General features: G+C 49.0%; 1 long non-coding RNA gene across 1 annotated transcript; it reads right to left on the bottom strand.

Moving 5' to 3' along the window:
- Nucleotides 1–212: 212 nt before the first annotated feature.
- LOC127493034 (uncharacterized) lies at nucleotides 213–23515 on the bottom strand. Its single transcript, XR_007922961.2, has 3 exons — nucleotides 22389–23515; nucleotides 20297–20435; nucleotides 213–1084 (listed from the first exon to the last, which is right to left on the bottom strand). It is a non-coding gene; the product is annotated as an uncharacterized lncRNA (long non-coding RNA).
- Nucleotides 23516–24651: the final 1136 nt, after the last annotated feature.

Below are 24651 nucleotides of genomic sequence, written 5' to 3' on the forward strand. Positions count from 1 at the left end.
AGACCTCTCTCTCCATCTCTCCCTCTCGCTGTCTATAACTCTACCTCTCAAATAAATAAATAAATAAAATCTTTAAAAAAGATTTATTTATTTTGTTTGAAAGGCAAAGTGACACAGAGAGGGAGAGACAGAGATCTTCCGTCTACTGGTTCACTCCCCAGATGGCCATAATGGTCAGGACTGGGCCAGGCTGAAGCCAGGAGCCGGGAGCTTCAACCAGGTCTCTCAGGTGGGTGCAGGGCCTCAAGTACTTGGGCCATCTGCTGCTGCTTTTCCATAGCAGAGATCTGGATCAGAAGTGGAGCAGCCGGGACTGGAACTGTCGCCCACATGGGATGCCGGCACTGCAGGCAGTGGCTTAACCCGCTACACCATAGCGCCGGCCCCTCCCACAAACCTTTTAAAGTACCCCCATATAATTGTATATTAATGTATATGCATGTGTGTATATGTGTGTGTACGTATATATGTGTGTGTTTATTTGAAAGAAAACAATTTCCTTTAAGCTGTAATGAATCACAGGTAATCTTTTTAAAAGTCCATAACCACGTGTACTGCTGGATTTTGGCTTTGACTTAGGACTCAGCCAAAATCAGAGCCAGATCTGTGAGAACTACAGGGGTGAGGGGGAACTGTGCGGCTGAGACCCCAGGAAGCCAGCCTCAAACCACATTGCAGGCAACGGAAGCTCTTGTGACCCACCCTCCTCCGCCTCTCTTCTGTGTCCTGCCCCTCCGCCCCAGCTCCTCAGATCTGAGCTCTTCCTGAGTCAACACTGTGTGAGGGGAAAAAATGTCCGGTGTCTTTCAGGCATCATGTTTCCGTGAGCCGGCTCCCAAGCCATGAATTACGGGCGTCTTTCCCTCCGGCTGCCAAGTGCCATCTAATACCTCCCATTTGTCATCCGGCACAGTCCCCAGCTGGGGGAGGGCTGCAGCAGCATCCGCTGAGCTGACACCTGGGCTGAGCGATGTCCCGGTCACCGGCCCGCCTGTCACTGACAAGGACTGGCACACACAGGGCTTTTGTGGGCTTTGCTTCAATCTTCAGGCCCGGCTGCCCCTCGGCCTTCACCTCTAGGGTCCTGGAAGGTGAAGGAAGAGACACAATCAGCTGGGCTGACAGCTCCTACTCGTGTCCCAGAGAGCACACGGCCACCCTCAAGTTCCCCTGGGACGAGCTGAGAGGCGCTTGGGGCCAGAAGCAAAGGGGCAACCTTAACGTGGGTTTTGTTGGCCCCATTTCACACGGCCCAGGAGCCTCTGGATGGGCCCTCCAGCCCCTGCCGCCTGGAAACACAGGTGCAACACTGCTGCGACACCAGCACCCCACATCACCGCGCTAGTTCGAGTCTTGGCTGCTACGCTTCTGATCCGGCTCCCTGCCAATGTGCCTGAGAAAGCAGCAGCAGAGGGCCCAAGTGCTCCTCCCATGTGGGAGACCAGAAGGAGTTCCAACAGCCCTGGCTGTTGCAGCCATCTGGGGAGTGAACCAGCAGATGGAAGACCTCTCTCTGTCTCTCTCTTCCTCTCCCTCTCTGTCATTCTGCCTTTCAAATAAATAAATAAATAAATCCTTAGCAAAGAAAAAATCAACAACAACACTGCTGCCCAGCCAAGCTTCCCCTCCGTGAACTTCGGACTCTGCCTGGACGTCTCTTCCCCTGCCCGCCTCCCCCACCTCGCTGCCCCAGCCCTGAGCCAGGCTGCTGCACCACGGGGTCCACGGGCGGCGGGGAGCTGGGCCTGCTTGCCTCTCTCTGTCCCGCACACCCTGAGGGCGAGGCCTCCTCAGCCTAGCCTGGCACACAGCAGCCGTCCCAGAAACACCTGTGCTCTCCTGTCACATCGGCCACGTCGGGGACGCCTCCTCTCTCTCCGCCATCACTAAGGAATGTCCCAGGAAGATTTCAGTAGGAGTAGTACCCCTACTGAGCCTCAAAGCCTATTTTTTTTTTTTTTTTTGTATTTTAAATATTTCGTTGGCTTGTTACCAAAATGCAGCAAACATAATACAACCTTTCTTTTACCTCCTGGGATGGATTCACCGGCCTGTGAGTTGGGCTGCTCGAACAAGAGGGGGCTTCCCGAAGCTCATGGAAGACGTGCCTGTCTTTGGATTCCATGTAACCGTGACCTCCGTGTAGCCCCCACACAGAGATTTAAAACGGCTTTGACGAGAGAGGTTATTTCTCTCTTGCATATGCCACTGCGGGAATTAATAGCTCGAGGCTCCCACAGGGCCAGGGCCCCGGGCCCTTTCCATCCTCTCACTCAGCCACCCCTGGTGTTGCCCTTCTCTGACCCCCTAAGACCATATCACAGCTGGTGAAGAGGGAAAGGCGGGAGGGCAGAGCTTGTGCGACTCGGCGCCTGCCACTTCTGCTCCTGCTCCAGGGCCACATGCAGCCCAAGGCCATGGCAAGCCGTCACAGACTGGGCAGCTGTGGCCCATGTTGTTCTGCTGCTAAGAGAGAAGAGGAAATTGAGTGTTGGGGACAGCTTACGTGTCTGCCATGGTCATCTACATAAATCCTTCTTTTAAGGTTTATTTATTTACTTGAGAGGCAGAGTTAGAGAGAGGCAGAGGCAGAGAGAGAGAGAGAGAGAGAGAGAGAGAGGTCTTCCATCTACTGGTTCACTCCCCAAGTGGCTACAATAGCCGGAGCTGAGCCAGTCTGAAGCCAGGAGCCAGGAGCTTCTTCCAGGTCTCCAACGTGGGTGCAGGGGCCCAAGACCTTAGGCCATCTTCTACTGCTTTCCCAGGCCACAGCAGAGAGCTGGATCAGAAGAGCAGCTGGGACTCGAACGGGCGCCCATATGGGAAGCTGGCACTGCAGGCGGCGGTTTAACCCAGTATGCCACAGCGTCGGCCCCCATCTTCATAAATCTTAATCCTGGCTGCTCCACTGCATTGAGGTGGCCCCCGCAAGGACATATGAAGTGTGCAGGGCTGACCCCTAGCAAGGCCCCAGCTTGCCTGAGTTTACGGATTCCCCATCTCCTCGGTCACCACTGGCTGCCAGGCTGCCTCTCAATATGAGGTGTATTTGCCTCTTATGAGCCTACTTCCTAATCTGCTGACAGGTGGAAAACCAAATACCTAAGCTTTTTAAAGCTGCATGTTTTAAACACACACACACAAATCAGAAGGGATCCAAACGGAGCGTGGTATTTAATAGAATAGGTTGTGGGACCAGGCTGCCTGGGTTAAAATCCTTGCTATGCCACTTTCTGGGGTCGGCGCTGTGGTGTAGTGGGTAAAGCTGTCTCCAGCAGTGCCAGCATCTCATGTGGGTGGTGGTTCAAGTCCCAGCTGCTCCTCTTCTGATCTAGCTCTCTGCTATGGCCTGGGAAAGCAGTAGAAGATGGCCCAAGTGCTTGGGTCCTTGCACCAATGTGGGAGACCCAGGAAAAGCTCCTGGCTCCTGGCTTTAGATCGGCCCAACTCCAGCTATTGAGGCTATCTAGGGAGTGAACCAGCATATGGAAGATCTCTCTCTCTCTGCCTCTGCCTCTCTGTAACTCTGCCTTTCAAAAAAAAAAAAAAAAAAACAAATAAATCTTTAAAAAAAAATAACAGTAACTTCCCTCATTGGGTTGTTGTGAGGATTAAATAAGCTATTACATACGAAGCAGGATACCTGGCACACAGCACAGGCCCACTAAGGGGCAGCTATTATTATCTGCATGGAGTCAGCCTCCGATTCCACAGGCCCCGCGTGTGAGAGCCCCTCGTCTGAGCAGAGCGGTGTCTCACTGCTCAGAGCCCTGTTCCCTCACTCTCCTGCTCTGGTTTAAAGCTGCTGGAGCTGAGGGGCCAGAGAACGGAGTGCCACTGTCGATTAGCAACGACTTGAATTTCGATATGCTTTATCTCACTCACATCCTGCATGCATTTTTAAAAACATCCCAAAGACGAAGGAGTAAACTGATAAGAGGTAGAAACTGCATTACTGGTAGGGTTCTTAATACTGTATTTACAGGTCCATTCTCCAGACAGCTTACAGACAGACAGAAGCCCCATTTCCGGAAGGGATAATGGAACTCTCTGCTCTAATTTATTAAATACTTTTTGCAGAAGTGCTTCCCGTCATGTCTCCAGACCAAAGCTGGAGCCACTCTCTCCACGCTCGTCAGCTCAGATGGAGAGAAGGAAGCCACAGGGAAGTCATGTGCTCTGATAAGTGAGCCAGATCCACTCCCAACCGAAACCTACCCCTGTGTTCCAGACAGCAGCACAGTATCTACAGCTACCACTCCCACCTTCAGGAAGGGGTTTGCGCAAATAACCTTGTGCAAGGGAAAGGACTTGATCATAAACTTACCTGTAGAATAAATGAACGGACTAAGAAGCCAAGCACAGAGAAATAAAACTGATCTCAAAATAACGTAGCTCGACAGCAGGTGCACATGACAACGTTTATTAAAACAGAGTCTCTTAGAGCAAGTGTTTAGCCTAGTGGCTGAGACACCTGCCTCCCACATCAGAGCACCTGGCTTCAGGTCCTGGCTCTGCTCTTGGCTCCTGCCTCCTGCTAATGCAGACCCTGGGAGGCAGCAAGTGATGGCCCAGGTAGTTGGGTTCCTGCCACTCAGCAGGGAAACCTGGATTGGGTTCCCAGCTCCCAGTTCTGGCCCGGACCCAGCCTTGGCTGTGGAGGGCATTTGAGGAGTGAACCAGCAAATGGACGAGATCTCTCTGTCTCCCCTTCTCAAATAAATTTTAAAAAATAATTTAAAATTTTAAAAATGGAGTCTATCACAGCATAGTGATAGTCTTTGTCACTGATAGTACAATGACTTAGAGGAAAACACAGCCTTAAAATATTCCTTTTGTTTCTTTGAAGGAACTAGAGAATATTATTTCATGTTACTCTCCATTCTATCTTGTCAGATTGCACTCAACTTTGAACAGGAAATTCATTTACCTAGCTTGCAAAATGAAAAACAATAAAGAAGACATCCAGGGAAAGCCCCCACCCCGCACCTGGCGGGCCCCTACCTCCACCAGTCCCGAGAGGAACTGTGGTTACTTCTTTTGTGCCCCACCCTCCAGTGCCACACAAGGGAGTGATGAGAGTACGCACTCTTCCCATGCCTTTGTGTGCAGGGGCAGCACAAAGCCACACTACCAGGCATGCTTTTCCTCTCACTTCTGGAGATCTGCATTACATCAAGCACTTCCTTAGGCCAGACTTTTCTCCAGGAAGGACAAACCCTACACAGGATCCCCGACCTTGGCCAGGGCTGATGACAAACGTGGAGCTCCTGGAAAGCTGCTCTGACGCCGCCTCACTTGAGCTTCGCTGGCGAGTCAGGTGCACTGCGTGCGTGGTTCCCAGGGGCGGGCTCCTAGCTGCACTCTTTGTACATCTTCGCCCCTCCTCCCCTCCCGTTCCCAGCACCAAAGCGTCTCAGGCCAATGACTTGCAGGTAGTTTTCTAAACAACACGACTGGCAGCACAAACAACCACGGCTACAAGAAACTGCTAATGTTACATGGTTTTTACAACACACATGCACTTCTTCCAAATGAGGAAAAATATATAATAAATGCTACTTTTTAAAAATCAGTCAAGGGGCTTGGGGATAGCCACATCCCATATCAGAGTGCCGGTTCAAGTCCGGGCTCCTCGGCTTCTCACCCAGCTTCCAGCTAACATGTAGCCTGGGAGGCAGCTTAAGGACCTGGGTCGCTGCCACCCATGTGATAGACCCAGATGAAGTTCTGGGCTCCTGGCTTCAACCTGGTCTAGCTCTGGCTACTGCCGACATTTGGAGAGTGAACCCGCATATGGAAGAGCTCTCTGCATCTGTGTCTCTGCATGTAACATGGCATGAAAATAAATAAATAAGGCATTTTAATAAAATAAAATAAAAACACATCAATAATTGATGCTGATCTGATAACATGTGAGCGATTATGTATATTTACAGGTTCAGCGTAGTGTTTTGATGAATGTATACATTATGGAATGATTCAAGCAACCTGATTCATGTCATCTCATCTATTTATTACTTTTTTTTTTTTTTTTTGACAGGCAGAGTTAGACAGTGAGAGAGAGAGAGAAAGGTCTTCCTTTTGCCGTTGGTTCACCCCCCAAGTGGCTGCTACGGCCGGCACACTGCGCCGATCCGAAGCCAGGAGCCAGGTGCTTCCTCCTGGTCTCCCATGTGGGTGCAGGGCCCAAGCACTTGGGCCATCCTCCACTGCCTTCCCGGGCCACAGCAGAGAGCTGGCCTGGAAGAGGGGCAATCGGGACAGAATCAGCGCCCCAACTGGGACTAGAACCCGGAGTACCGGTGCCACAGGCGGAGGATTAGCCTAGTGAGCCGTGGCGCCGGCCTACTTATAACTTTCTTATTGTGCAAACATTTAAAATCTATTCTCTGCAATTTTGAAATATAAATTAAATTATTATAAGCTAAAGTCACCATGCCATGCAATAGTTCTTTTTTAAAAAAAAGACTTATTTATTTATTTGAAAATCAGAGTTACACAGAGAGAAGGAGAGGCAGAGAGAGAGAGGTCTTCTATCCACTGGTTCACTCCCCAAATGGCCATAATGGCCAAAGCTGGACCGATCCAAAGCCAGGAGCCAGGAGCTTCTTCCTGGTCTCCCACGTGGGTGCAGAGGCCCAAGGACTTGGGCCATCCTCTACTGCTTTCCCAGGCATAGCAGAGAGCTAGATCGGAATTGGAACAGCCAGGACTTGAACCAGTGCCCATATGGGATGCCAGCACTGCAGGCGGCAGCTTTACCCACTATGCTGCAGCGCCAGCCCTGCAATAGTTCTTAAAAACTTTAGATCTTAAGAAGAACTGGGGGGGGGGGGGTTCCTCTCTTGGATGTCCCCCTCCATGCCACTCTGGCTGGAGGTTCTTGATTCTAATAAACACTTTTAAATCTCAAAAAGAAGAAAGAAGAAAGAGGAGGAGGAGGAGGAGGAGAACTGGGGCGAGTGGTACAGTGGGTGAAACTGTTGCTTCTAAGGCCAGCATCCCATAATGGAGCACAAGTTTGAGTCCCAGCTGCTCTGCTTCTGATCCAGCTCCCTGCTAATGTGCCTGGGAAAGTAGCAGAGGATGGCCCAAGAACTTGGGTCCCTGCACCCACATGGGAGACCTGGATGAAGTGCCTGGCTCCTAACTTTGGCATGGCCCAGCCCTGACTGTAGCAGCCATTTGGGAAGTGAATCAGCATATGAAAGATCTCTCTCTCCGCCTTGCGGCACTGGCACACCGGGTTCTAGTCCCGGTCGGGGCGCCAGATTCTGTCCCGGTTGCCCCTCTTCCAGGCCAGCTCTCTGCTGTGGCCAGGGAGTGCAGTGGAGGATGGCCCAAGTGCTTGGGCCCTGCACCCCATGGGAGACCAGGATGAGTACCTGGCTCCTGCCATAGGATCAGCGTGGTGCTCCGGCCACAGCGCGCTGGCCACGGCAGCCATTGGAGGGTGAACCAAAGGCAAAAGGAAGACCTTTCTCTCTGTCTCTCTCTCTCTCACTGTCCACTCTGCCTGTCAAAAAGAAATAAAAAAAAAGAAAAAAGAAAAGAAAAAGATCTCTCTCTCTCTGTGTGTGTGTGTGTGTCTCCTTCTCTCTGTAACTCTGCCTTTCAAATAAATAAATCTTAGGCCGGCGCCGCGGCTCACTAAGCTAATCCTCCGCCTAGCGGCGCCGGCACACTGGGTTCTAGTCCCGGTTGGGGCGCCAGATTCTGTCCCGGTTGCCCCTCTTCCAGGCCAGCTCTCTGCTGTGGCCAGGGAGTGCAGTGGAGGATGGCCCAGGTGCTTGTGCCCTGCACCCCATGGGAGACCAGGAAAAGCATCTGGCTCCTGGCTCCTGCCATCAGATCAGCGCGGTGCGCTGGCCACAGCGCACCGGCCACGGCGGCCATTGGAGGGTGAACCAACGGCAAAGGAAGACCTTTCTCTCTGTCTCTCTCTCTCACTGTCCACTCTGCCTGTCAAAAAATAAAAAAATAAATAAATAAATAAATCTTTTTTAAAAAATTTTAAAAATATAAATGTTACACACTTTGATCAACATCTCCCATTCACCCCCACACACACACACACACATGCTCACACACAGCCTAGAAGGTTTGAACACCTTTGAATTTATCCTATTTTTGATGCATTTCAAAGTGGTGCAAATATCAGAACACTTCATCCCTAAACACTTCTGCACGCATGTCATCCACCAGGAGCCAGAAGCAGTTCTTGGTTAGTTGTTTGAGGTTTTTTGGTTTTTTTGGTTTTGTTTTTTTGTTTTTTTGGTAAAATCTACAACCACGCAGTGTTTTGAAATGAGTTTTCACGAATGCACATGACACCTGTATCAGCCAAGGGAGTGATGCTTTAGAGATTTTTTGTCTTCCAATCAGGTAAAGAACACTCAGGGGCTACAGCTGAGATAAGGAGAGAAACTCCCATCCGCGACAACGTGAGTGATATGCGCAGAGACTTATTTTAACTCAGACCACAGATGTACTGGAGGAATAAAGTGTATGTAAAAATTCCACTCTCCAAGATCCCCAAAAATGGTTCTGTGTACCAGCTGGAAAGCATACGTGGGAGGGGTAAAAACTCCCAGGAAAGGATCCAAACAGAACCATGAAGACCATGAACTCTGCAGAGGGTCTGACAAGCAATCTAGGAGTGAGCCAGAGAATGGAAGCTCGCTCACTTGCTTGCTATCTATCTATCTATCTATCTATCTATCTATCTATCTATCTCTTTTCTACACATACTGCCTTTCAAATAAATAAATAAATCTTTTTTTAAAAAAAATAGTGTGAGAGTGTGTCTTCAGCCCCCTCCAGGAAGAGTGTGCCAAAACTCTGGCCGAGGAGAATGTACCAGATGGCCTAGCAGGCACGCATCTGGCCACCCCAGTCGATGATGCTGGTCACTAGGCCACTGTCCCACTCACTCTCCCCTTGCCATGACACTGCTCCCCAAGGAGGCTTCTATGGACACTTGCTTCTTGTGCCCACAGGACACAGCATGCAATGACCACCTGTCCCAAGCGGCTGATCCACCCGGCAGCCCCCAGAGTCTCGCCACTCTGGTCTGGGCGTCATTACCTGGGGACTGAGTAGTGTGACCAAGGCACACACAGGGCACTCAGACGCTTTCGCTTCTGGACTTGCAAGCCTGGAGCCCAAACCCTGAGCCTTTGGTGCTGTGACGCCATTGGAGCCCCTTCCCGAGGGACCGCCCCTAGATCACACTGCCCTCTTGATTCTCTACGGCCGTGCTGCCTAGAACCATAGTAATACTATAAGTGCAATACCAGCAACGCCCTTGTCCAGACAGGACTCCGTCACCCTGATACACACGCTCCAGGGCCCTGGCTCCAGGCCAACTGCTCCTGCACAGCTTCTCCCTCAGGCCTCTGCTTTGCAGGAGGGGTCCTTTCAGTCCTTCAGACCCCACATTCACTGAAGGAGTCTCAGCCCTTCCCAGCAAAGCTTCTCCAATACCTAGAGAGTTTCTCCTAACTACGAAAATTTTCAGGGGCTGGCGCTGTGGCACAGTAGGCTAAGCCTCTGCCTGAGCCACCCACATCCCATATAGATGCTGGTTCATGTCCCAGATGCTCCACTTCCGATCCAGCTCTCTGCTCTGGCCTGGGAAAGCAGTGGAGGATGGCCCAAGTCCTTGGGCCCCTGCACCTGCGTGGGAGACCCGGAAGAAGCTCCTGGCTCCTGGCTTCAGATCAGCCCAGCTCTGGCTGTGCAGCCATTTGGGGAGTGAACCAGCAGATGGAAGACCTCTCTTGCTATCTCTCTGTCTGTCTGTAACTCTGCCTCTCAAATAAACAAATAAAATCTTTTTTAAAAAATGGCAATTTTCAAACATACCTGGACTCTGCGATGTAAGCTTTTCCTATGCTTTCCTTAGCACAGTGTCATACATCTATCCATTCATCAATCCATCCTGTTCTGATGCATGTTCAAGAAAAATGCAAATACCAGGACACTTGACCCTTGAACACTTCAGCATGCATATCATCAACCAGCTTCAGTATTTGTTTAGGTTTGGGGGGTCAGGGGACTTGCATACTGTGATCAGTGTCACCTCATACCCATCAGGGTGGCCACTCTAACAAACAAGAGAATCACACGCACTGGCAAAGATGTGGAGAAATCGAAATTGCGCACTGTCAGCAGAAATGTAAAATAGTGCAGCTGCTCTGGAAAACTCCTCAAGAACTTAAAAATGGAGCTACCATATGACCCATTGAGTCTATTTATTTTTAAAGACTTATTTATTTATTTATTTGAAAGGCAGAGTTACAGAGAGGCAGAGGCAGAGAGAGGGAGAGGTCTTCCGTCCACTGGTTCACACCCCAGATGGCAGCAACGGCCAGAGCTGTGCCGATCTGAAGCCAGGAGCCAGGAGCTTCTTCCAGGTCTCCCACGTGGGTATAGGGGCCCAAGGGCTTGGGCCATCTTCCACTGCTTTCCCAGGACATAGCAGAGAGCTGGAAGTGGAGCAGCCAGGACTCGAATCAGTGCCCATATGGGATGCCAGCACTGCAGGTGGCGGCTTTACTCGCTACGCCATAGCACCAGCTCCCATCAATTCTATCTTTTAATATAAAACCCAAAGAATGCTTAAATGAGTCTTGAAGAACTATTTGTATTTCCATGTTCTCAGCAGCATTATTTGCAATAACTAATATGTGGAGGCAGGGACAGGCATTTGGCTCAGAAGTTAGGTTGTCACTTGGGACACCCACATCCCATATCAGAGTGCCTGGTTTGAGTCCTGGCTACTCCAGTTCCAATCTAATTTCCTGCTAATGAGCATTCTGGGGGACAACAAGTGATGGCTCAAGTACTTAGGCCCTTGCCACCCATGTGAGAAACTCGTATGGAATTCTAGGCTCCCAAGGTTAGGCCTGGCCCAACCTTGGCTGTTGTGAGCATTTGGGGAATGAACCAGCAAATGGAGGAGCTTGCGCGCGCGCTCTCTCTCTCTCTCTCTCTTTCAATGAAATGAAAATAAATTAACATTTTTTAATGCAAAAGCAGTCCTCAAGTGTCCACTAATAAGTGAATGGATAAGCAAAATGCAGCTCAATGGAATATCAATCAGCCTTAAAGAGAAAGAAAATGCTGACATACACTACAACATGGGTGAAACATGAGAACATTATGTGAAATGAAATAAACCAATCAGAAAAAGACAAACGCTGTATGATTCCACTGAAACCAGGTCCTTAATCAAAAATCATAGAGATGGGGCCGGTGCCGCGGCTCACTAGGCTGGTCCTCCGCCTTGCGGCGCTGGCACACCGGGTTCTAGTCCCGATCGGGGCGCCGGATTCTGTCCAGTTGCCCCTCTTCCAGGCCAGCTCTCTGCTGTGGCCCGGGAGTGCAGTGGAGGATGGCCCAAGTCCTTGGGCCCTGCACCCCATGGGAGACCAGCGCGCCGGCCGTGGCGGCCATTGGAGGGTGAACCAGCGGCAAAGGAAGACCTTTCTCTCTGTCTCTCTCTCTCACTGTCCACTCTGCCTGTCAAAAAAAAAAAAAAATCATAGAGATGGAAGTGGGAGGGGGTTCTAAGAGTTGGAGGGAGGGGAGATGGTGGAATCATGATTTAATGAGTACCAGGCTTCAGTTTGGATTACAGAAAAAGTTCTGGAGATGGCTAGTGGTGATAGTAGTACAATAACATGAATATATTTAATACCACTGAACTCTGCACTTAAACTAGTTAAGATAGTAATTTGCTAGAAAATATAGGGCCAGCACTGTGGCTCAGCAGGTTAAGCCACTACCACCTGTGATGCTGGCATCCCATGTGAACACAATCTCAAGACTCAGCTGCTCCAGTTTTCATCCAACTCCCTGCTAATGTGCCTGGGGAAGCAGAGAAAGGTAGCCCAAGTGCTTGGATCCCTACACCCACATGGGATACCTGAATGGAGTTCTTGGCTTCTGGCTTCAGCCTGGCCTAGCACTGGCCACTGTGGCCATTTGGGCAGTGAACCAGTGAATGGAGAACCTCTCTCCCTTTGTTCTTCTCTCTTTCTCCATAACTTCACCTTTCAAATAAAGTAAATATTAAAAAAAAAAAAAACTAGAAAAAAAAGTAAATACTATGAATCGTTTGACATGAATGTTGACAAATGCATACAACAGTATAACCTGAACACCTCTGCCCAAAAACACTCTGAAAAGTCCCTTCAAATTCTTCCTTGGTCTGTTCTTGTCTGCACCCTCTAGAAGCAATCACTTTTTAAAAATCAGATTAAAAATGGATTCATTTGCCTGTTCAAGAGTGTCCTACAGATAGAACCATTGAGTGTGTCCTCTCTGCCATAAGCGTCTCTCACTCACTTAGATTCCTCCATGTTGTGTACGTCAATGGTTCTTCCATATACTGGGTTGCAGCTCATTATAAACCACAGTTTGTTGAGCCATTCTCCTGTTGATGCATATCTTTACTGCTTCAAGTTCTTGACCATACAAGTGAAGTGCTATGAACATCCGTGTGCAAGTCCTTTTGAAGGTAAATGCTTTCATTTCTTTCAGTTAAATACCTCGCAGAAAAATGGTTGGTTTGCAAGTCATATAATTATGGACATTGTTGGATTCAGTTCTACCATTTTGCTATTGCTTTATCTGTCCCTTATGGTTTTTTGTTCCTCTTTTCCCATTCTCTTTTCAGTTAACAAAATACATTTTACAATTCAATTTTACTTTCTCTAATGGATTTTTAGAATTTTGTTTTTGTTTTTATTTGAGAGGCTAAGATTCAGAGAGAAAGAGACACAGAGAGAGAGAAAGCAAGATAGAGAGAAAACTTCCATCTGCTGGTTCACTCCCAAAATGCCTGCAATAGCCAGAGCTGAGCCAGGCAGAAGCCAAGAGTAAGGGACTCATCTAGGTCTTCCATATGGGTGGCAGGGACCCAACTGCTCAAGCCATTACCTGCTGCCACCCAGGAGCTGCATTAACAGGAAGCTGGAGTCAGGAGCCAGGGATTGGACCCAGGTACTTCTGGATGGGATGTGGGCATCTTACCCAATAGGCCAAATGCCCACCCCTCTACTACTGGCTTTTTAATAATGCTTTACCCTTTTTTATTCCACTGAGATGAAATTTACATAACACAACATGAACCACCTTAAGTGTACAGTTCAGTGACATTTAGTGCAGAAGCAATAGTCACAGTGCCCTGCAGCCACCATGTCCATCTGGTTCTAGAAGATTTTCATTATCCCTAAACGAAATCCCATGCCCATTAAGCAGCACTGGTCATTCCCCCCTCCCACAGCGCCTGGTACCATCAATCTGCCATCTATTAATTTACCTACCCTGCACATTTCATGCAAATGGAATTGTACAATACAATATTGTTTTTCTTAGCATGATGTTTTTGAGGTTCATCCACATAGGGGTGTATACTTTTATGATTTTTTATCTATTTATTTATTATATGCAATGCAGAGAGAAAGAGAGACTATCCTGTGATTCATTCCCCAAATATTTGCAGTGGCCAGGGCTAAGATAGGCAGAAGCCAGGATCCAGATCCCCCATGTGGTGGCAGGAACCCCGGCACTTGCGTGATCACCTGCTGCCTCCTGGGGTGCACATTATCAGAGGCTGGAGTCAGGAGCAAACTCTAAGCAGGCTTTCTGAGATGGGATGTGCACATCCTAAGGGCCATCTCAACCACTGTGCCAAACGCCCCGCCCCTAATACTGAGCAAGCTTCTACTGTATGTACCTACCATACTTTGTTTATCCATTCATCCACTCATGGGTACTTGGCTCTGTTTCCAACTTACATATAGTGCCGTTCGTTGCACTATTTTTGAGTAGTTGCTATGGAATAGAGATTTTCAACTGTCCTGGTTTTATGCCACCCTCGGACAAAATACTGAAGAGCCCCAAAGAACGCCTATATGTGTTATGATCATGAGAAATTAAACCTGAGGACTTTTTAAATATTTATTTTTAATTAAAGTAAAATTTAAAAACTATCTACATGTTAATATAAATGACATACTTTTATAAAAATAACTTGATTTTCAAAAATAGGGAGAAGAGTGACACCATTTTACATTTTTGCAAAGCTCTGATGTCTGGCTTCCTCGAACACAGATGGATTTTCATACTCACTTTCACAATCTGTTGCAATGTGTTGTTCTGGTTGACATACGTCAAGAAAATCCAACCTCCCACAGAAATGGGGAAACTTGCCTCCTTCCTCAAAGGACCTACAAGGTCCTCGCTCCACACTCTGAGAACCTCTGCTCTGGGGGTTGTAATTTATACCCTTAACTTTTCAGTCGGCCTAGAATTAACGCACTGCTTGGTGTCAAATGTGAGAGCTTTACAACTGTGTAGCTCCCCTGACTCTTCCCGTTCTTCACGCGGATCTGTTGGTTTATTTGCTGAGAGACAGAGAGAGACGGGGCTCCCACCCTCTGGTTCACACCCTAACACTGTGTGTCAGTCCGTGACAGCAGGGACCAGGCCAGGGCCAGAACCAGGAACACAAGGCAGGCCTCCTCGGTGGAGAAGGAACCCAATTACTCGAGCCACTGTCGCTGTCTCCCGGGGTCTACATCAGCAGAAAGCAGAGACGGGAACTGAACGCAGGCACTCTGATGTGAAACTCAGATGTCTTAACCGGCATCTCAATCTGTAGCTAGACACCTGCCCCCTTGTTTCCATCCTTACCCTTACGTCATAGTCCTATACAACAGACCTTCAGAAAGGTGTGGAAATGCATATCTTTTTAAAATTATGCAGATTTCATTTTTTTGCACCCAAATAAGCTTATTTTTAATTCTACTTTCCTACAGATTTCTTGGTGTACCTGTGTATATTACACATATGTTACATAACAGGAAGGATAGGAGAAATAAATAGTACTAACAGTTGCACAATTCCATTGCTTTAAACCATCAGGGATAGTTTAAGTTAATTAAGGAGAAAATGATGGCCTTTGGTATGCAGCCGCAGATTTCCCGTTCCTGGTGTTCTTCATTCCTCCCTGAAGACTCCCCACCCGCCAGGCCCTCCCTTCAGTATCACCCCCCAGCCCACTGCCGACACTCGCCCGGGTTTTATTTGAAGGTTTTGTTTCATCTTCATTATTGAAAATGTTTTTGCTGGATACAGAAACTCTGCTAATAGTTTTTTTTGCCTTTCCACGCTTTAAAATTGCTTTGCCAGGGGCTGGTGCTGTGGTGCAGTGGGTTAACACCCTGGCCTGCAGTGCTGGCATCCCATTTGGGCGCCAGTTTGAGATCTGGCTGCTCCACTTCCAATCCAGCTCTCTGCTATGGCCTGGAAAAGCAGTAGAAGATGGCCCAAGTGCTTGGGCCCCTGCACCTATATGGGACCTGGAGGGAGCTCCTGGCTCCTGGCTTCAGATCGGCGCAGCTCTGGCCATTGTGGCCAATTGGGGAGTGAACCTTCGCATGGAAGACCTCCATCTCTCTCTCTCTGCCTCTCCTTCTCTCTGTGTGTAACTGTGTAATTCTGACTTTCAAATAAATAAATAAATCTTAAAAAAAAAAAAAAAAAAAACTGCTTTTCCAGTGGGCCAGCATTGTGGCTTAACAGGTTAAGCCACCACCTTCGGTGCTGGCATACCATTAAGAGCGCTGGTTCGAGTCCCAGCTGCTCCACTTCTGATCCAGCTCCACACTAATGTGCCTGGGAAAGCAGCAGAGGATGGATCAAGTAAGTGCTTGGGCCCCTGCACCCACATGGGAGACCCAGAGGAAGCTTCTGGCTCCTGGCTTCAGCCTGGCTCAGCCCCAGTCATTGTAATCATTTGGAGAATGAACCAGGGGTTGAAGACTCTCTCCCCTTCCCCGCCCCCATAACTCAGCCCTTCAAATAAATGAAATAAATGTTTTTAAAAATGCCTTTCCGGCCGGTGCCACAGCTCAATAGGCTAATCCTCCACCTGCGGCACTGGCATACTGGGTTCTAGTCCCGGTCGGGGCGCCGGATTCTGTCCCGGTTGCTCCTCTTCCAGGCCAGCTCTCTGCTGTGGCCAGGGAGTGCAATGGAGGATGGCCCAGGTCCTTGGGCCCTGCACCCGCATGCAAGACCAGGAGAAGCACCTGGCTCCTGGCTTCGGATCAGCGCAGTGCGCCGGCCGCAGCGCGCCGGCCACGGCGGCCATTGGAGGGTGAACCCACGGCAAAGGAAGACCTTTCTCTCTGTCTCTCTCTCTCTCTCTCACTGTCTACTCTGCCTATCAAAAAAATAAAATAAAATAAATTTAAAAAATGCCTTTCCATTGTCTTCTGGCCTCCATCGTGTCTGACGCAGTCAGCTTACACACAGACTTGTCTCTTACGAGGCTAGTGACTACCTTGGTGACATAATTTTTAAATTTTAATGGACTAACAGTCTCTTGCCTCTTTTCCACCTTGAAAAAATAAACAAGACCAAGCTTCCTTAGGTGAGAAGGGGTCGCAGGGCACTTTTTTGTGATGTCTGTGTATTAGGTTTGCATTTTTCAGTTTGTGCCAGGACCCCACAGCTATTTGATGAGAGAAGGCCCCTCTATGGGGAGCATCTGCAACCAAAGACTAAACAGGATTCGGAACCGTACCCACCTCCTGCAAATGCTGGCGCTTGCTCCCCACTCTGCCCGCACTCAGACTGCAGAAGCCCGCTGCTGAGACCCAGTCATCTGCCTGCTCTGGGGCTGCACCTGAGCCGCTGAGCCAGGCTGGAGGATATCCCACTGCGCTCAGCAGGCCCGGTGAAATCAAAGGCCTCCCATCTCCAGCTGCAGCCGGCAGGTCAGCTAACCCTGGTCCCATCCTTGGTAAATCCCTGCTCTCTTCCACCGCTGCCCTCACGGCGCGCTCCTGAAGGAAACAGATGCAGAGGGATGCGAGTGCTCACTTTCCCAGCCTGGGAGCCACGGACCTCCCGGCATTTTTAGCCACAATCTCCCTCTCTCCCCTAAATGGCAGGAGAGTCTACGCATGGCTGTGGCCTCTCCCTCCACTTTGTCCTGAATCATGGCTTCAATGCCAGAACTCTGCTCCTGAAACAATCCTCATTCTCTTGCCTTAGCGCTTTCTTCTCTGAGCTGGATCACTCCCAGCTGCACATAATACAAACAAGCCTTCATGTTACTTTTCTTAAAAATAAATACTTAGGGCCGGCACTGTGGTGGAGTGGGTTAACGTCCTGGCCTTAAGTGCTGGCATCTCATATGGGCGCCGGTTCTAGTCCCAGCTGCTGCTCTTCCAATCCAGCTCCCTGCTGTGGCCTGGAATAGCAGGAGAAGATGGCCCAAGTCCTTGGGCCCCTGCACCCATGTGGGAGACCCAGAAGAAGCTCCTGGCTTTGGATTGGCGCAGCTCCAGACGTTGCGGCCATCTGGGGAGTGAATCAGTGGATGGAAGACCTCTCTCTCTGTCTCTAGCTCTCTCTGTAACTCTTTCAAATAGAGGAGGCAGCAGGTGATGACTCAAGTACTGGGGCCCCTGCCACTCATGTACGAGGCCTGGACTAAGCTCCTGGAGCCCTCCTTCATCCTGGCACAGCCCTGGTTGTTGCAGGCATCTGGGGGAGTGAGCCAGCGGCTGGGAGATACCGATATCCCGTCTTCACTGGCTTGCTCACACCCACCGTCTATCCTGCAATGAAACAAACACTCTGCAGAGATCAGGTTCCCTTCCGGACTCCACTATGCCCCACCTCTCCTGCCTGCAAAATCCCTCTGGAGCTGTCTCAGCCTCCTGTCTCCACCTTCCTGCCCCACCTTCTCACTCACTCCAGCAGTGCTTTCTATCCCACTGTCCCCAGGGAATCCTTCCATCCTATGCAGTCCACTGATCATCTTCCTGAACCCTCGGCAGCACTTGACACAAGTAGCCACTTCCCCCTCCCTCCCCAGAGAGCAGCTCCTCCCCTCTCCCCCACCAAGCTCCCACCTTCGGTGATCTGATCTTATCACAACCTCTGGTGACACCCAAATCCACGGCTGCTGCCTCCATCTTGCTGTTGTGCGCCACACTTTTATGTCCAGAACATTGTGTGACACCTAATTCTAAACGTGGTGGGTCCACAGGGAACTCTTCTTTTTTGTAGGCAGATTTAAAAAAAAAAATATGTAATGTATTTGAAATAAATATAGTTGGGGCCGGCGCTGTGCCGTAGTGGGTAAAGCCACCATCTGTAGTGCCAGCATCCCATATGGGTGCCAGTTCAAGACCTAGCTGCTCCATTTCCCATCCAGCTCTCTGCTATGGCCTGGGAAAGTAGTGGAAGATGGCCCAAGTCCTTGAGCTCCTGCACCCACGTAGGGGACCCAGAAGAAGCTCCTGGCTCCTGGCTTCAGATCAGCCCAGCTCCAGCTGGTGCAACCATTTGGGGAATGAACCAGAAGATGGAAGATCTTTCTCCGCCTCTGCCTCTCTGTAACTCTGCCTTCCAAATAAATAAATAAATAAATAAATAAATCAAAAGAAAGAAAGAAAGTAAGTTACTAGAGGAAGAGAAGAACAGGGGGAGGGGAGAATCTTCCATCATCTGGTATGCTCCCTTAAATGGCCAAAACAGCCAGGGCCAGGCCAGACAAAAGCCAGGAGCCAAGAGCTTCTTCTAGGTCTCACGTGGGTGTCAGGGGCCCAAACACTTGGGCCACCCTCTGCTGTTTTCCCAGGCACATCAGCAGGGAGCTGGATCAGAAGTGGAGCCAGGACTCGAACTGTTGCCCATATGGGATGCTGGTGTCACAAGCAATGGTTTAACCTGCTACACCACAATATCAGCCCCTCTAAAGTAAACTCTTGACTTCCCTGAAGACCTGCTCCTTTCCTAAGCTGTCCCTTCTCAGCGGATGGCACCACTATGCACCCAGTGAGTCAGGTCACACACGGACATTAGCCTTTTCCATCTCTCCCTGCAGCCCATCCGTCAGCACACATTGCCCCCTCCACAAAGCCTTGATCTCAGGGCCGGCGTCGTGGTGTAGTGGGTAAAGCCACCACCTGTGATGCTGGTTTGATTCCCAGCTGCTCCACTTCCAACCCAGCGCCCTGCCAATGGCTAGGAAAGCAGCAGGGGATGGCTCAAGTGCTTGGGCCCCTGCCACCCACGTGGAAGGCCCGAAATAGTTGTGGTAGCCATCTGGGGAGTGAATGAACAGATGGAAGACCACCTCTTTCTCTTTCTTGTTCTCGTTCTCTTTCTCTCTCTCTCATACACAAACACTTTCAAATAAATGAGTAAATCTCTAAAAAAAAAAAAAACAAAAAACAAACAAACAAAAAAAAAAACAAAACCCCAAGCCTTAATCCTACCACTTCTGGTCCCCATGCTGCAGGCCTGTCCATCACCCCTCCCCTGGACAAGGTCAGAAGAGATCCTTCGAGGCATAAAGCAGATTACGCTGCTCCTCTGTTTCAAGTTCTCAAAGGTAGCATTTTATCTGTGAATACAGTAGTCCAGCCCGAACCCGCTAGGGATATATTCCTAGTCCCCCAGTGAATGCCTGAAACTGGATCCTACATGTACCATGTGTTTTCCTATACACAAACACCTATGAGACACTGTCACCCTTTCCCTCCCAGGATGTGATTTATGGCTTCCTTCTGGCATATGCAAATTACCAGCATCCCTACTCTTAAGCTTTGGGACACTATTAAGTAATGTAAGAATTAATTAATGCAAGCAATGTGATTGACAGTGCCACAGTCAGTCTGATAACTGACACGGCTACAGGGACTAACAGCAGAGTAGGACATACAGCGTGGAAACGCTGGACAAAGGGGTGATTCATGTCCCTGCTGGATAGCACAATACTCTTCTCAGAACAGCATGCAATTGAAAGCTTATGAATGTTTTATTTTTCAAATTTTTCATTTAATACAGCAAAACTGCAGATAAAGGGGGATGACTGTATACACTCCTCCTACCTCTGTTCTCTGTAAAAATCTAGAAACAGTGACCAACCCAAGAGCAATAAGCATTCTTAGTACCTAGACTACAGTTTTGAACACTATTACCCACTAAAGCAATCCATTCTGGAAACAGCCAACTGCAGATCTGGAGCAGCAAACATTAAGCCAGAAATATGTTGTCAGGATGGAAGGCAAGAAACTGAGCAAAGACAACCAGAGTCATGTCAAAAGAATGCAGAAGCCACATCAAAGAGTTTCCCTCTGACCAGAGATGGGACCATTTGACCTTCCATAGAATAGCGAATGCAATGGATTGAAATCATCACGCATTCTGGAATCCAGAAGTTCATAATGACACTGAAAATGCAATAATAACTCACCTTTGAAGGATGACAGGGAACAAATCTATTATCTTGAATGAAAGCAGGGAAGCCCAAGCCTTTATTTACCCTTTTCTTCATTAATTGTACCACCAGTTAACAGATAGTAGGTTAGGGGAAGCATCTCTTTGTAGAACGACTCCAATTGACAAATGAAAAAGAGAAAACAGGATTAGGATAGCACCATGCCGCAACCTTTGGCGAATTAACATATGTAGGCATTACATTATCACCAGCTGCCAGGACCACAGAAAGACAGGCACCCAGGCATTAACACACCCTCTGGTGAAAGAGCATCTGTGCTCTTGCCAAAGGGATCCAAACCTGTGTGTAATCAAGTGTGGACATCCAGGTGCTGATTTGCATGAGATGGCAAAGACAGAGGAACATGTTGGATGTGAGGTGCATGTTGAATATGCAGTCAGCAAAACACTAGCCTGGGAAACTCTGCAGGCCAAACCTCCCAAGCTCTGCAATGGACACAGTGTAGGGAAGGAGATGACGAGGAACACGTGAATGGAAAGATTCAAACAGGCTAGCAAGTCAACTTAAGAAAAACAGGCAAAACTATGACTTCTAAGGGTGTACATCTGGGTGCTAACACTACAAAGAAATCCCAGGCAGTGGTTACTATCGTTACCAAAAACGTGGTCCCTGTCCCTGGTGCTAATCACAAGAATGAGGACAAAATTCCGGGGTGAAGGAAAGGGAAGATTTAATCCACCAACAGATGAGGGCGTAGCAGACTTGCAGAGCTCAAGGATCACCACTCTGCTGGATGAGGGTGTTGGCTTACAAAGGGTTTCCAGGGAAGGGGATGCTGGCCAGGCGAGATCACCAAAGAGCTGCAGGACTCTGGTGTCGGGTGCCACGGCTTGTCACTAGCTAGATGATAACACAGTCCTCTTCTATTTTGTCCTGGTGGTCCTTGGGCTCTAGCCTGAGCAGGTGCTACTGCTCAGGAAAACAGGTTGAGGTGAGTGACAAGGCAACCGTGTGCCTAGGACGTAGGCAGGAGGAAGCCAGCATCAGCTTCCTGGCTTTACACTTCAGTGGTAAAAGTTGTCTGCTTGGGGCCAGCGCTGTGGCGCAGTAGGTTAATCCTCCACCTGCAGTGCCGGCATCCCAAATGGGCACCGGTTCTGGTCTTGGCTGCTCCTCTTCCAATCCATCTCTCTGCTATGGCCTGGGAAAGCAGTAGAAGATGGTCCAAGTCCTTGGGCCCCTGCACTCGCATGGGAGACCAGGAAGAAACTCCTGGCTCCTGGCTTTGGATCGGTGCAGCTCCGGCCATTGGGGAGTGAACCAACAGACAGGAGACTTTCTCTCTGTCTCTCCCTCTCACTGTCTGTAACCCTACCTCTCAAATAAATTTTTTTAAAATCTTTTTTTAAAAAAGTTGTCTGCTTTTGTGGTTTTTTACCTGACTACGCCAGGAGGGCCAGGGGAGTGGCCACCCTTGGGAGGAGGAAGAAGGTGGTTGGGGGTGGGGGAATAGAGTCCCTGGGGCTTCCTGCTGTGGCTGCAAAACTCCATTGCATGACCTGGGTGACAGACAGAAAGATGTTTGCTTTCTAATCATTAAGCCACACATTTGTTTCAGTTGATTTTTTACATCTGTTTTGTTAGGTGATTTTTAAAAGATTAAAAAAAAAAACTTCCAATGTATGCAGGTAAGTAGGTACTCACATAACCATTTAACATTTAATTATTTTAAAAGGCACAGGGGTGGGCATTAGCCTAGCAGTTAAGACAGTGGTTGGAACACCCCCATCCCATATCTGAGTGCCTGGGTTCAAATCCCAGCTTTGGTTTCTGATGCCGCAAATGCACGCACTAGGAGGCAGCAGTGATGGCTCAAGTACTTGGGTCCCCGTCACCCAAGTGGGAGACCCGGGCTGAGTTCCGGGGTCCTGGGTTTACGCTGGCCCAGCCCAAACTGCTGTGAGCGTTTGGAGAAATGAACCAGTGAATGGGATATCTGTCTGTCTCTCTCTGCCTTTCAAAAATAATAATATATAAGATAAAACTGCAGGGTTGTGACTCTCAAGGATCCACTAAACCTTGAAATCCTTTTTGGGGCAGCTCTCACCCAGCCACCAAGTGCCCTGATGCCTTTGCCAGATTCCTAGGAACGCCGCTCCCTTCTCCCGCTGGTTCCCAACATCCTACTCGTCTCTAAGCAACAAGCAGACGACGCAATCGCCACCCTCACTTGCCTAAGACAGGTGGAGGGAGGGGAGTGAGCACGCATGCGCACTAGCTCCCAGCTCCACCCTGCCGCTCTGGGGACCGGCCTCTGGCGGGAGACTGGGACGTATACTGAGCACCCAAGCCTTGGGCCCTGGGACCAGGCTAAATAATGTTTCCTAAAACCTGTGTCCAGACTCCCCAGAAGTCCCCTATTACACCCTTCTCGGTCAAAGTATGGTCTAGTGCACTAGCAACAGCTCTGCCTGGGAGCCTTGGAGCAATGCAGAATTTCAACCTCATCCCAGACCTACTGCATCACTGTCTGCGTTTTTAACGAGATCCCAGGAGATTCGTGTGCACATTAGGGGTTGCTTTTGCAATCCAGATAAGGCAATGTCATAAATAAATACGTCAAACCAGAAACACCTCCTGTAGTTTGAACTTTTAACCTCGACGCTAAGAGTCTGACTTACAAGAGGAAGTTCCCAGGGATGAATTCCCTCTGCTCAGTCAGGGTGAGAAAACCCCCTCGTGTCTCCTCTGCTGTCAGTCCAGGTCAGAATGCATCACTGACCTCGGTCGGTTCCTGCTCTCAAGTCGGTGGGGAAATCAGAGAGGACGATTTCCACCCCAGAGTGCATGCTGCTACTCGTTAGCAAGGTGGAAAAGGCATGGGGGCTCAAAGGCAGGTACCTGGGACCTGCCAAGGTAAGTCAGCCAAATGGCAACACCAGGCAGCTCCTGGTCGGGTTCACAGAACCCAAACAGCTCACAGAATACAGATTCCAGCCCTTTTTAAAAGATGTATGTATTTGTTTATTTGAAAGGCAAAGTGACGGGGAGAGAGACCTTCCATCCACTGGTTCACTCCCCAAATGCCAGCAACAACCAGGGTTGTGCCAGGACAAAGCCTAGAAAGAGCAGTTCTAGCTGGGTCTCCCACGTGGGTGGCCAGGGCCCAAGCATGTGAGCCATCATCTACTGCCTCCTAGGCATGTTAGCAGGGAGCCAGATCGGAAGCTGGGAGTAGCCGGGACTCAAACTGACATTCCCATATAGGATGCTGGCATCCCAAGCAGCAGCTTAACCCTCATCGTCACCACGCTCCCCCTGCATGTGTTTTTTGTGTGTGTGTGTGTGTTTTTTTGGTTTTTTTGGTTTTTTTTTTGTTTTTTGTTTTTTTGTTTTTTTGACAGGCAGAGTGGACAGTGAGAGAGAAAGACAGAGAAAGGTCTTCCTTTTTCCGTTGGTTCACCCCTCAATGGCTGCTGTGGCCGGCGTACCGTGCTGATCCAAAGCCAGGAGCCAGGTGATTTTCCTGGTCTCCCACCACATGTGTATTTTAAGCCCCGAAATGGAATTCCTACAGATGCTGAGGCAGTGGATCAGTACTCCCAAGAGTAGTTCCCAGGCCGGTAACTTCCCTGTCTGGTGAGGTCTCCCAACCTCCATCCATCTAGGGAAGCCATAGACCTGAAGTTCAACTTCCCCATCAGATGGCAGCGGCAAATCCGAGCAGACACATCCCACTCCCAGGAGAACCACTCTGCTGTGCTGGGAAACACTAAACAGAAGTGACTCACCAAACAACACCAAATGCAAAAAATAGGAAACGATCCTTTTTTTTTTAAGGCTTGGACAAAATAATAAGATGGGGTGGGAGAGTACTTACTTCAAATAGAAAGTAAGGTAAGAAAAATTCTTAAAATTTCATGCTTCGTGCCACAACACAGCTGTATCTTGGAAACATTATGCCAAGAAAAAGAAACCAGTCACCCAGAACCATCTATAATATGATTCCATGTATATGAAATGCTCAGAGTAGGCAAATCTATAAAGATGGAAATAGATTAGGAGTTGCTTAGGACTGGGCGGGATGAGGGGCTTTGGAGGTTCATGGCCACAGGACACAGTAAGCTGGAGGGAATAAGTTCTAATAGGGACTGTGGTATTGGACACACACCTTTGTGAATATACTAAAAGCCACTGGACTGTCCACTTTCACTGGGTGAATTATATAGTGCTTAAATTCTATTTCAGTAGAGCTTTTTCAAACAAAATTCATGGCTCCACACCAGGTCCATGTTAGCCTAAACCGTGGAGTTCCTCTTATGAGACAAAGACCTTCCAAGCAAAATCTGAAAAAAGTTTGACATGAGTAC

This window comes from Oryctolagus cuniculus, chromosome 5 (assembly GCF_964237555.1).
Source record: "Oryctolagus cuniculus chromosome 5, mOryCun1.1, whole genome shotgun sequence".
NCBI classification, from domain to species: Eukaryota; Metazoa; Chordata; class Mammalia; order Lagomorpha; family Leporidae; genus Oryctolagus; species Oryctolagus cuniculus.